Below are 14,057 nucleotides of genomic sequence, written 5' to 3'. Positions count from 1 at the left end.
AACTAAACACACCACCCAGAACTCCCAGGGATTAAACCACCAACCAAAGAGTATACATAGATAGACCCATGTCGCCCCAGCTACATAGAAAGGATGATTATCTGACATCAGTGGGAGGAAAGGCCCTTGGTCCTGTGGAGGCTTGATGCCCCATCATAGGGTATGGTAGAGCAGTAAGACAAGAGTGGGTGGATGGGGGTGCACCCTCATAGAGGCAAATGGGAGGAGGGCTGCAGAGGAGAAACCTGGAAGGGGGACAATATTTGAAATGCAAATAAATAAAATAACCAATAAACAATTTAAAAAATAAAATAAATTCTTACAATACCATCGACAATGCCAATCTTTCCAACAGATTCTTAGCCCTATGAAGAAATCTTAGATCCTTAAATCTTCCTTTTAATAAGCTTCCATGTGTATTGTTAAACAAAAGCGAGGAGTCATGGACAGTTCCAAACTGTAGTGATGTCCTTGAGGAAGAGCAGATGCATGGAGAACCCAAAGGAGAGTTAAAAGTACTGTTGGCTTTTAGCTCAAATGAAGCAGACCTACAGGGACAAGATAAAACTGTGTATTGGTGTCTTAGCCAGCCAGCCTCCCAAGGAATTCTGTGAGTAAGTGGACAAATTTGACCGAAGCAGCTGCAGAACTTTATAGCTGACAATTAAGAAGTGCTGAGACTCACTAGTGTGAAATTGCAGTATTAAGGACCTGAAGCTGCAACAGCAGCTGTGCTGGTCACCCAGCTCAGCACTTTCCTATCCAGTTCCCTCCAAGCCAGGAGAGGAGCCCAGGGGAGGGGCTGGCAAAGCTGAAGTAGCCGAGTCTGTATGGCATGCATTCAAAAGCCAGAAGCCTACACAAGGGTCTTCATTGCGTTAGGTGTGCTCTTGAAGTACAGGAAAGAAGAATAGATTTTTAATCTATAGATGAGATATCATCATGTATGTAAATAATAAAAGACTCTCTTCGAATTTGTCAATCCCTGATCAGAAGAATCAGCCAAGTAGAGTTTAGTCTGTTGGGCCATGGAATTTGGGAGAAGTTGGACATTATTTTAATGTTCTAAACATGAAGCTTTTACAGCAATGTGTGAGGATATGCTGAAAATCACTAATCATCAGAGAAATATTTTTAAAATAAAAATACCAATGTGACAAAATAATTCTAGTTAAAATGACCATGACCAAAGAAGATATTACTTCTCTAACAGGGCATTAATATCTTTACTGTATTTCTATTATTCATGGTGCTTTTTATTAATGGAACTCTGGCTTCTTTCTCTCAAGGGTTTTTATAATAAGAAGGCATTTGTAGCTCTGTAAGATAATCATGCCTTAGTATCTACAGGAGATTGATTTCAGTATCTTTCTCCCCTTGGTGAAGATATCAAAGTCAGCTGATACACAAGCCTATTGTATGACATGACATGTGACACTGTATTTGTATTAAGCATGCAATACCTTCAATGAGATACACAGTACAGCATGAAGGCTATTTACTGTATTGGGGAGGGGAGATGATAACACAGGACAAAGTCTGCTAATCTCCAGTACAGATGTGACAGTTTTCTTGTGAATGTTTTTGATGAGTTGATACTATGCATGAAGAATATGCATGTGCATCAATTTACATGCATCAAGTGTGCATGCACAGGTAGCATTCTACATATAATTGTATGTGTGCACTTGTATATAGTGCTAAACCCTACTTACTCCCTTCCTACTTACTCTGGGACTAAAGAAATGTTTTTAAAATGTCATTTTACTATTTAATAGGAATTTGGTGACTCATTCCAGCTTGTCTCTCCTTGAGTTTTTATCTCAGTCTGACTTAAGGTAAAGCAAAACAATACAAACTCCACAAGGCAAGGGACATCACCTGTTTTGTATGACTGAAATCAAATGGCACAGTAGATACATGTGACTATGATATGATAAATACATATCCTATATTTATATAGTTTTTCCCTTTATGCAATATGATTGTAAGAAAAATGTGTTAAAACACTAATCACTGATATGGCATAGATTGATATTAAGTGTTCCCCAAAGATAATACATTAGAGTTTAATCTCAGATGTGAAATATTATACTTGGAGAGTTCATTTACCTGTGGTATTTGGAAAAAAAGATCTTTTAGAAGTGCTTAAAATGAGATAATGATACCTATGTGAAATTTTAATAGTAATGACTTTATTTTAAAAAGTAGAGTGACCTGGACACACAAATGTCTGTCCTCTCTCCTATTGTGTAACAACTTGTGCCACTTTGGAAGAATATAATATAGCCTCTTAGATCTAAACCTTCTAAATAAGCCTCATTTCCTTAAAACATGGGAGAGCCTCAGATATTTCCCTATTTCACCATATGCAGTAAGGCAAACAGGCCAACATAGAAATATACTTAGGAATAAGAAAGCTTGTGTGCATGTGTGAGTGCACGAGTGTGTCCATGTGTATATGGTGCCTGTGTGTGTGTGTGTGTGTGTGTGTGTGTGTGTGTGTGTAGCTCATAACACTGATTAATCGATTATTGTAAAGTAATTGTATATGTCTTAAGTAAATCAATTATTGTAAAGTGTTTGGAAAGTGACTGGCATAGAATAAGTTAGTTAATATATTTGGACACCTTCTCTTCTTTAACCTAAAAGCACCATGCCTTCCCATACTTCTGTTTTCCTGTCTATATTAGTTTTTTCAGGATTCATACTATGTATTTTGACAATAACCATACCTCAACTCTTTTTAGTAAAGACTTATGATACTTGTTTTCTGTTAAAACCGTGATGAAAATACAGAGTAAACGTCTCCTAAAGCAAGAAAAGTAATGATCTCAGTACCATAGTGAACAGGAAAATCAGCAGCATTTAGAAGACACGGCCACTATGCACTTCAGACAGGGCCCAAATACCCCTGAGCTGGGACTTCCTGAATGCCTCCTCTATGAGGATCAGCTTTCTTGATACCTGAAGGTGCCATGAAGGCTTACAAAGGAGAGAAGTAAACAGTAGTCCTACCCTGGTATGATGCCTATGAACCACAATAATAACCATTATGGCCCAATAACCTTAAGAGTGCAATAGTAGCCATGGTGGTAACAAAAAGCTTTATAATTAGACTTACGACATATACAAGAAGCAAACCATTGCTAGTATTGGAAACCTAGACAACTACCTAGGCCTAGTAAGTCGTGGATCATGGAAGATAACCTATATCCACCACATTGCTAAATACCGTAACACCTAGCTATATTTTAAATATTTATTCTTATACCTACAAATAAATGTAATCCTCACCTCTCATCAATGAATCTTCTTTGAAACAGAGACGATTGCTGAGAAATCCATAAGATCAAAATGCAGAGTTGTCGAGCCACTTCAATTGATACATCTATAATATAGCTCCCATGCCCAAAGCTCAGGGATAATTGCAGAAAGGGGGGCAGGAAGAGTCCAAAAGCTAGAGAAACAGGGAATTTGATGTGAGACTGTGTCTCTCCTAGTAATGTCATAAGCTACACCCATAAAGTTTCACCAATATGACTGTTTAACATGAGCTGGATAACATGGATGAGAAAAAGGTCAAGGAGCCTTAATACTACACAAAGAACTACAAGCAAATAAGGAATACATGAACAGGAGGCAGAGAAAATGCTGGGAATGGCATCTTTGGAACTTGAACACCTATCCTGAGTAGCATACCTCTCCCAACAAGACCACATTTCCTAACCCTAAGCAGTTCCACTGACTGTGGACCAAGTACTCAAACATATGAGCTTCGGGGGACTGTTTTCATTCATGCCAGCACACCCTGTATATATAGAAAAAAAGGCAATAATATTTTATGACACCTTTAAACAAAATGAAAATTAACCCAAAGCTTCAAATGCTTTTAGTGCATTTGTTTCACTGTGCTATGTGTTGTCTGGTAGAACTCTCAGCATGTGTACACTTGTGTTGAATTCAGTAAGGCAGGGTGTCCCAAGAGACTCTCCTCTCAAAAATTGGCAATTTTCTCTAGCACTTATTGTAATATTATCTCTGTGTACCCTGTTTTTATGATCACTATCCTGCCACACTGGCTAATCTCTTTATAGGGAGAAGTATGAGTCTGATGAAGTCATGGAAAGAGGCAAAATCATGGGACACAGGTAGGAGTAAAATCCTGCAAACAATGATGTCATCTAGACATCATTAGTTGAATAATGCATAAAGCTATAACCCAGCACGAGACTCTGGATTTGTGCTTCCTCACAGGATGTTTCCTATCTGTTTAGTTATTGCTATGGGTGATAAATTGCTTTTCAGTGTTGCGTGTGTTCTTTTTGCCTATTCATTTGCCACTTTGTTGTACATAATGTTTTTATGACATCCTGAGTTCTAGGATATTAGTAAAGGGTCATTCAAATATTTTGGACTTAGTCTGCCTAAGCCTATGGCTAGACTTTTTCTAAATCACAGAATTAAGTGGTATATCTTGCAGAAAAAAGGAGAAAGCAGAGAAATTGGGTTTTAGCCTGAATATCAAGACTATTCATGATATTTTCCTAATGCCGAGTCTTCAGTGGCAGAATTTGGCTGGTCCAATTCCCAACAAATTCTTTGGAGCATGTGTATCTCTTTACAAATATCCTATTGTATGAGCTTTAGATCATGTAGTTACAGACCTATATAAAGATGTGTTATCATCTGTCAATCAACATGTTTGGGATTGTTTGTTGGTTAGTTTGTTTATATGTTGTAAAAAGAAATTTAGTTGTTTGAACTCCAGGGAAGTTCCTCATCTGCATGGTAGATCATAAATCCCTCTCTCAGATATCTGTAAAGTTCTATTGGCAGAGTACACTGGACTTTTAGTATCTATTTTCATTCCTGGTTGCTGGACCATGCAAGCTCAGGATGTGATGTTGTCTCAATAAATTCAAAATAAAAAGTGAGCAATATCTTTCAATGGTAGGACCAGAAATAATGACTCATATAATCAGTTCAGTTGGAGAGAAGAATAGAGTGTACACACATATTCACATACTTAGACATTAAAATGTTCAAAATTCACCCATCTGAAAAATGGTTGTGGAACTAGATTTTACACACTGGAAATTATCACATGTAGCTAGTTTCTGGTCTAATGTTTTCTTCAGGGTTAGTAATCATGCCGTGAATAGTAAAATAAGACCAATTTTTTCGGGTAGCTTCTTTAGAATCACGTCAGGGAACTGTACTGAAAGCAAAAGCTGACCGCAGAAGGATCCACATGAGACTACAAGGCAAGGACCACATGTTCTGCACACCACACATGGCTTATGTGCCAGGAGGAAAGGAACTCTACTTTCTTCTTTGCATTTTTCCCTTTTGTGAGAAAACCAGAACTTAGAAACAAAATGATGAAGAGCAACGAAACAGTGAAAACAAAAGAACCAAAGGAAAGTAGAAGATGTAACCACAATGTCTTGGCTTTCCGTGTCTGATGCCTTTCCCATATCTTTTTTAATATATTTATTTTTGAGCTCTAAATATCAATGACAAATGACTGTTTCTGTAACATTGAAGTTGGTGATTATTTTAAGACTTTGTGTAGGAAAATCAATTTAAGCTTATCCCCAACTAGCTTATACATAAATGAGACTGAGACTATTTATTTATTTATTTAGCCTTGACAATTACTGGGGGTCACCCCCAATCTAATCTTCTAACTACAGGCCTGGCTATCTCCCCAGTGTTGTACCCCAGATACTTGCTGTTTTTCCTGGCCGTGTGCTCATAGCTGATCTCCCTCCCCCTTATCTCTTTTCCCTCCATTTTCCATTCCTTCCCTTTTCCTTTGGTGTCTCCTCCTCAACCAGGTCATTCCAAACCTCTAATCCCTCCAGTAATTGGCTGCAGCCAACTTTATTTAACCAACAGTTTTAAATCAAGGGGCATGGTTTGCACAACAAAAGCTTATAAACATGAGAAGTCGCTCATAGGTCTAGACCTTTGGGTATAGAATTTAGCACTACAATAAGTAGTAACAGATCACACAAGCCATTGTTGTTCTGTTCAGGAATTTTTCTCCTGTGCCCATATCTTCGAGGCTTTTCCCCACTTTCTCCTCTATCAATTTCAGTGTCTCTGGTTTTATGTGGAGGGCTTTGATCCACTTAGACTTGAGCTTTGTACAAGGAGATAAGAATGGATCAATTCTCATTCTTCTACATGATAACAGCTAGTTGTGCCAGCACCATTTGTTGAAAATGCTGTCCTTTTTCCACTGGATGGTTTTTGCTCCCTTGTCAAAGATCAAGTGACAGGGCCCCCAAAGGAGGAGTGAGAGAAAGTACCCAAGGAGCTGAAGGGGGCTGCAACCCTATAGGTGGAACAACAATATGAACTTACCAGTACCCCCAGAGCCCGTGTCTCTAGCTGCATATGTAGCAGAAGATAGCCTAGTCAGCCATCATTGGTAAGAGAGGCTCCTTGGTCTTGCAAACTTTATATGCCCCAGTACAGGGGAATGCCAGGGCCAAAAAGTGGGAGTGGGTGGTTAGGGGAGCAGGGCAGGGGGGACGGTATAGGGGACTTTTGGGATAATATTTGAAATGTAAATGAAGAAAATATCTAATAAAAAATGAAAAAAATAGTAACAGATCAAACCTCAACAACTTTAAAACATCTCCTGAGAATAAAATTCAAAGGACATTTTAAATATATCTTCTAAATACATCATTTTATAGGTATATCATATCTTATAGATGAGTAAATATACATACGCCATACAACCAAGCATCCATAGTATGTGTGTGTGTGTGTTTGTGTGTGTGTGTGTGTGTGTGCATGTGTCTCTGTGTGTGTGTGAGAGTGTATGCAAGTCTGTGCTTGTGTATGGATCAACAGGCATATACCATAATGCATATCTATCTATATACTAAAACAATAGTACAATGATTGCAGAAAGAATTCTTCCTTACCCATGTAGATGCCACTGGAAAGAAGTGGAAGCCATAACCTATTACACTCAAGTTCTTACAAGTGGAAGGGATTCTGTACCCATATAGAATCACTGATGGAATATTTAGCTTAAAGCAATCTTCAGGCAGGAAAACTTGACTGCTCACAAAATAATTTATTCTGAAAGTTGCTGGATATCTCCTGTTGGCATAGCATATTATCATGCTAAATGGCTTCCCTGAAGTTGGCATTGTATCCCACATATGAGACTGTAATGAAAAGGTTAATCAGAGCTCATCAGGGTTTATGACTGTTGGAGGCTATTAATGATTTAAGTGGAGTCCAGGTACTTCAAACCCTCTAGCATATTGACAGAAACCAGTCATTAACTGGGGTCATGCCCTACATCCTCAGGAGTACATAGTAATTTCTACTCTGAGCCAATCCTGATATAAAGGAAAAGTCAGGGGAGTCTTTTCTCGCATCTGTTTACTGTTGGCTGCTTAAGTCCAGTTTAACACTGTAGAAAGTGTTCTGTAATTTGCCCGACAATTTCTATTACAGAGCACTGACTCAAAAAGTTGCGTGAAAAAAAATTTAGCTTCTGATGGTGCTACCAGCTTGAACTTGAGCCCATTATTAATCCCAAGAGTCATAGTTTAGTTTCTTTTCTCATAAATGAGGATCAATTAATGTAATTAATCTTCATAATTATAAGCCTCAAATAAGAGGACCTCTTGAAAGGACTGCACACATTGCATAACACATCAGCATGGTGAAAGTCAGCACTATTGCTGTTGTGCATTAGCAAGGTACTCTCCCACTAAAATGAAAATCAGTGATATTTTTAAAGACTATAAAACCAAAAGAAAAATTAAAATTTCAAAATAATGTCATGGAAACAAAATGCACTTACAAAGCAAGAAATGTATTCCGTGGCAAAATATGTCACTAACCTTTAGAATTCTGAAGTAATCTTGCTGTCTCTTATAATAAACTTAATGCTCTTGATCCAACTGCCCTCCAATTTAAATACGGTAACTTTTCCATCAGGGTTAGGCTTATTCTTGAGTTGTGTGCGCCTTTATGTCAGTAACTGATGACACGCATTTCTTAAAATAGCAGCCCTTGTGAGAATTACATCATAGCAATTATCTGGCAAACATAATGCTTAAAATATATCACTAAACAAGGGCAGCCTCAACTATGGCCTACTTGGTTATTATTTGAAAATGAAGTGTTTTCCACAGGTTCATGGATGTAAGCCTTGATTAATACATAGTCATAAGATTCTGGGAGGTGATGGAAACTTTGTAACCTGTGGACTGGTTGGAACAAGTTGGTCACTACAGACTGTTTTTTGAAGAGTGCCTTGTCCTTGGTCTCATCCTGTCTCTCTCTGCTCCCTGGTGTCAGGAGACACACACACACACAAATACCTACTGAAATGTTATTTTGTTACTTCTTAGGCCGACAAGAATTGATGCTGGCAACTGTGGACTGAAACATTTGAAACTGAATCAAAAGAGATCCTTCTTCTCGGTTAACTCTTTCAGCATTGAGTCACAGCAGTGAACCTTGAACAAACTAATTCGGTGTGTTTCCTGTGTGGTCTTTAAAATAGTCAGGGTACACTCTAGGATGTCATCTATCAAGGCTAGTTGATCCATTGTGAGTCTGGGCGATTTTAAGACTAGATCTTGATCACAAAGTGATTCTCTTTTTCCTCACATAAGTTCAGATTCAAAATTTGCCACCTCTCCTTGTCAAACAGGACAATGCAATTGGTAAAAAAAAAAACACACACACATAAACACACACACACACACAAAAAAAAACCAGGCTAATTCATTCTGCCTGAGGCAGGAAGAAAGGCAAAGCAGGGGAGAGCAGAAGCCATGCTTGTGTAGGGTAGTAAATGATAAGGAAGATGCATAGATAGAAGGAGGAAGAGTTATAATGTGCAAAAACAAGCAGAGAGTGCCACTTGAAGATGCCTGGGATGAGGCAATGTGCTCAAAGCTGAGGAGTAGCTGAACAGAGAAAAGACAAGCCAGAGAATTAACTGAGCTTTATGTTTGGGTTGTGTTGGACTTCAAAATAGAATCTGCCCTAAAAGTAATGATTAATCTGCACATTTTCACAGTGTGATCAACTACATGTCCCCCTCCTCAGATAGTGGAGACCTAACTACCAAGGACCTTAGAGTGTAGTCTATTCTAACATGTATTCTTATAAGAAGAGAAATTTAGACATAGACATAATCAGCACAGATGACAAAACTTGAAGCCAATATGGAAAAGCCAAGGGTAAGACATATGTCCTTTGGGGCTCTGATATTTCAGCTTTAACAATCAATTCAACTGATTCGTGATAGATTTTTATCTAAATAACTAAAGTGCTTAATGAGGGTCTAGAGAGATGGATCAGCAATTATGGCACTAACTGAGAACCCTGGTTTAGTTCCCATCACCCACATGGTGACCGATATCCTTCTGTATCTCCAGTTCAGGTGACACAACACCACTTCAGTCTTTCTTGGGTACCAGGCACACACATGCTACATATGCATACAGAGACACAAACATTCAAATACACACACACACACACACACACACACACACACACAAAATTACATTTTAAAAAATTGATAACGGACACTGCCACTACTTTGTTTAGTTCATGATACTTGAAATTCAGCAGAACTGATGCAATCCTGCACATTAGAATTTGCCGTAGGTGCAGACAGACAAGTAGTCATATGGCATACTTCACTGGGTATTGTTGAAACACTAGCATAGTTTCCTTTTTTCTAAATGCAATGAATTAAAACCTAAAAGCACAGCGATAGTAAATCCCTGTTAGTATCTAAGTTCAAGGCCTCCTGATGAAGTTCCCTTGAACGTTGGAACATTTGGAACTGCGTTGCTTCTAAGCCTTCTACGGCAGTTATTCAATCTTACGTATTACGAAGGACTCTTATCAGGAAGTGAAGGTGCTCAACTCAAACTTGCTTAGATATACTTGGCATGTGTCTCTATGTGTGCTCACTCTGGGTAGTCATCTGATTGCATGAAGATGCCCTCTTCCTCTGGCCACCTTCCTTCTCACACCTTCCCTCTCCCCACACGGGAGTATTGTTTTCCTCAGTTCTACTTCACTACTATGCAAGCCACGTCTCTACTGAAGTCCTAGAACACATGTGTTTGTGTCCTCATTAAAATCAGGGATTGCAACAGTGAGCCTCTCCAGTCAGAACACTCAGAAAAGCTTACACTAGAGTCTTTCAGTATGCCCTCAGTTTGTTAACTGGAATCCCCAGGCTGCGCTCTGACTGTTCCTCAGACCTGGAGCAGTGTCAGGGGCTAGTAGCGTCACAGGAAGAACAAAAGGCCAAATGCCATCCAAACCTCATGGATTAAGTTTTATGGCAGACTTGTGTCTGTGTGAAAGTGAACAAAGTAGATGGTATCCATATATGAATACACCATAATGAAATCCAGCATTCGGAATGATGCATGTATACTACTACTAACAATCTTTTTTTAAAGCTGCAGTGACATCCAGAAAGAGGGTAATGAATAACACATATAAAATAGCTGGTAAATACTCTGTGCAATGTTTTGTTTCTATGCCGTTATGTTAAATCTAGGGATCATTAACCCTGTACTACAGTGAAGTGATTTTTAAAGAACTTGTGAAGTTGTTGCTTTGAATGTTGTTCTTTTGCCATTTCAACTCACAGAAGCTGGCTGTGCTGGCAGACTCCTGTAGTCTCAGCATAAGGCAAGAGGACTACAAGTATTTGTTTAGTCAGGGATACAAAGTAAAACATTGACCACCCCAACACCCAACCCGCATCCGCCAAAAAGAGAGGAAGAATCCATAACACTTTGCATTGCTTGAGCCAAATATTCTCTCATATATTCTCTTCATTATTGCTATTATATTTCCATTGCACTTTTCTTTCTAACCACAAGTTAAGTAGCTATTTATAGAATTTCCTTGGGTTTGACTATCCTCCTGAGCTGACATCAATGTGCAGAAATGGACGTGGAGACACCAGTCATCAGGCTTCTGTCTTTTACTTTGTCAGGTACATTCATCTTCTTCGGAGCAAGTCCATATGAAATAGCACAGACCTATCAAAGATAAATGAGCAGGTAGGGCCTCTCATTGTTTCCTATTTTATTACAGTAATTATAAGTTCATTTGGTGCAAAGACCTGGTATTCTGAGTTTGGAGGGAAAGTATGTGCAATTATTATCAAAGACTGTCAATTATTCACGACACTATCATTTGAGAAATGGTAATAGCTATCTGTAAGTCTAAAGGAATTGGTGAGAGGTTCCAATTTTCAAGGAAGAAAAATTAACAATTACTGCCTGTATTGGGCCCTTAATTGCTTGTATTTGAAAAGAAAAATAATAGAATAAATATATATCTTCCTATAATTGGACGAAAGACTCTGATAACCAGAGATATTAAACAATCAACATTAGGGAGCCAGAGAACATATGGTATTGAAAATCTTTAATAAAACATCATAAATAAAAGATATATATATATATATATATATATATATATATATATATATATACACACACACACCCCGGCAATGGACAAAGAGACACCTTGGTGGTGGTGGTGTTCTTATGTCAGTCAGAAGCAGAAAGTTGGCAATCCTTTGTTCATCCTAGTTTGATGCCTGGCTTGGTGGCCAAAGGTGTTTTATGCCTAGGACTTATAAAAATCAAATCAAATCCAGGCAGCAGAGTCTGAAAGAATGAAGACAGAGAGATACTTGTGGACCACCATGTGACCCACAGAGCTGCCATTCAGTGCAGGGCACACCTGCTTGCCAACAGCCCACGATCATGATGGTATTACCCAGTGGCCTTCGAGCTATGATGTCAGCCACCACAGAGTATGAGAATGTGGTGGTCAAATGAGAGAGAAATAGAAGTGCAGCAGCTGGACTATTATGAAGAAAGATGAAACTGGAGACTTGGAGGTACAGAAAAGTAGTCTGCTGTGTGTAGTGTGAGGTCCCAACTTAAGCTGCCTCTTTAGGCCATGGCTGAGTCTGTGGCTACACAGTGGCAGGAGTCAGTGTGGCTCACATTACCACTAGACAACATGGGGATGTCTCTGGTCAGGGGACCCCCCCCCCAACCATCAGGATGTCCAGGGGCTGTGCAGAACAGACCCAGCCCCACCCCCATTGGAAGCAGCACTCTGGGGCGCTGACCCCATCTCTGACTACTGGCAGCACTTGGGAGAGCGGGTCCTGTGCCTCAGCCACACCACAGTTTACTGGCCCTGAGAGCATGAACAGGGCATGAGCTGCTTGGAGAGTATGAAGGTGGGAGAGCTGACCCCATCACACATCTTTCATGGGGTAGCATGAGCACAGAAGTGATGCCCCACTATTGGTCCCTTGCCACAACTGGCAGTCAGGAAAGCTGACCACGGGGTCATAAGCTTGGGAGACATGACCTGGGTGCAGAGGTGATGCTCCTCTTGCCCTTGCCACCAGCAGTAGTCAGGAGAGCAGGCCCCCAGGTCATAAGAGGTGGAGAGCTATCCCTGCCCCCCCCACTGCCTGTATCACTCAAGAGAGTGAGACCATTTCCTCACCTGGGCAACACAGTGAAGCTGGCACTGATGGCAAAGGCACAGGTGAGCCGGCTCCACGGGTGTGAGAGCTTGCCCAGCTCCTCACCTCACAGGCTGCAGTGCCTTGACAGAACCTTGACTTGGCAGCATAGTAGAGCTGCCTCTGAAGGAGTGTGTACAGGTGAGCAGGTGCCTAGGGAATGAGAGCAGGAGAACTGACCCTGCCTCCCGCTGATGGAGGCACTGGGTGGCCTAGCCAGAGGAGCACTGGAGAGCTCATTCTGGTGGCGCACACCAGCTCTACTATCACTCAGGCCCAGACCCAGGGCTTTAAGATAGCCAACCCCAAATTCAACATCATTTATGAATGGATGGGATGTGTGAAAGGGCCAGTACTGCTGATCCAAAGCTAAAGGCTCTCCGTGACACAAGGCAACAAAAAGGATAACTGGGAGAAGTCCCGGTGAGAATCCAATATTGATGGTATCGCAGAAGCCAGAAACCGTGAACCAGACAAATGACTCATGCCAATGAGTATTTGCAAGGGAGGATGTCTGGACAGAGGGATATACTGTGGTACACACTGTGACACACTACAGCTTCCACAATGAGATGTGTTGTTGTTGTTGTTGTTGATGATGTTGTTGTTGTAGTTAGTTAGTTAGGTTGTTTACATGTGTGTTTTGTTTTTTTTTTTTAACTGGGGGGGGTGTTGCAAGGGGAAAGGACACATATGAGAAGGAAGGGAAATGAGCAGGACTGGGGTTTATGATGCAAAAACTCACAAAGAATCAATGCAAAAGTTTGTCTAAAAGATGGGTATCAAGGACTGTGGCTAATATAACTGAAATGCTTATAAAGAAAATCATGTAAGAGTCGTGTTCACTACAAGCCAAAGTTACACAAGCTCTGGGAAAAGCAAATATGATCTTTGAAGAACAAATGAGGAAAGCAGGGAGAATTGCTCACACTGCTGACTAACTCACTGTTGGACCTGAAAACCTGATTTGTCTTCCCTGAGCCTGGACACGGGGAGGTCATGGATCCAGTTGGACCACTCAGGACCCATTAAAAACAAGTGAAAAGCAAGAGTCCAGTGAAAGCCTCCACGAATATAAAAAGCAAAAACTGAGCATCAGGCAATGACTCTGGCCAGGAGCCTGATGAGAAGGCTGTTAAAATCGCAAACAGAGGGGAAAAAGATCCACAGAGAGATAAATGAATGGTAAAAAAAATAAAATAAAAAATAAAAAATAAAAAATAAAAAAGGTGGAAATGAAATTACTTCTGAGATGATTTTATGAATCTATAATTTTTCTAAGTGCTCCTACTTATTATGCCCTTTTGTTTTAGCAGTGGTTGATGTGAAATACCAGCTGTCACTTACAGCACTCGGTGAGACTCCAGGAAGGCAGAAGCTGCTACCAATGTATTATTAATCAATTCTGTCATTATTTATCTTTCACTGGAATGTAAATGTATTAAAAAGGAAAGTGTGGGTTTAGGGTGAG

The 14,057-nt window shown here is 39.9% G+C and overlaps 1 long non-coding RNA gene and 1 other non-coding gene across 2 annotated transcripts; one reads left to right on the top strand and one right to left on the bottom strand.

Moving 5' to 3' along the window:
• Positions 1 to 332: 332 nt before the first annotated feature.
• LOC115065236 lies at positions 333 to 7,969 on the bottom strand. Its single transcript, XR_003845032.1, has 3 exons — positions 7,884 to 7,969; positions 3,298 to 3,460; positions 333 to 548 (listed from the first exon to the last, which is right to left on the bottom strand). It is a non-coding gene; the product is annotated as an uncharacterized LOC115065236 (long non-coding RNA).
• Positions 7,970 to 11,535: 3,566 nt separating this feature from the next.
• On the top strand, positions 11,536 to 11,677 carry LOC115065258. The gene has a single exon (XR_003845052.1). It is a non-coding gene; the product is annotated as a small nucleolar RNA SNORA48 (small nucleolar RNA).
• The last annotated feature ends 2,380 nt before the right edge of the window (positions 11,678 to 14,057 follow it).

The sequence above is a fragment of the Mus pahari genome, chromosome 13 (assembly GCF_900095145.1).
Source record: "Mus pahari chromosome 13, PAHARI_EIJ_v1.1, whole genome shotgun sequence".
Taxonomy (NCBI): domain Eukaryota; kingdom Metazoa; phylum Chordata; class Mammalia; order Rodentia; family Muridae; genus Mus; species Mus pahari.
The sequence above is the reverse complement of the archived record's forward strand: the minus strand, read 5'-3'. Positions and strand labels throughout refer to the sequence as shown.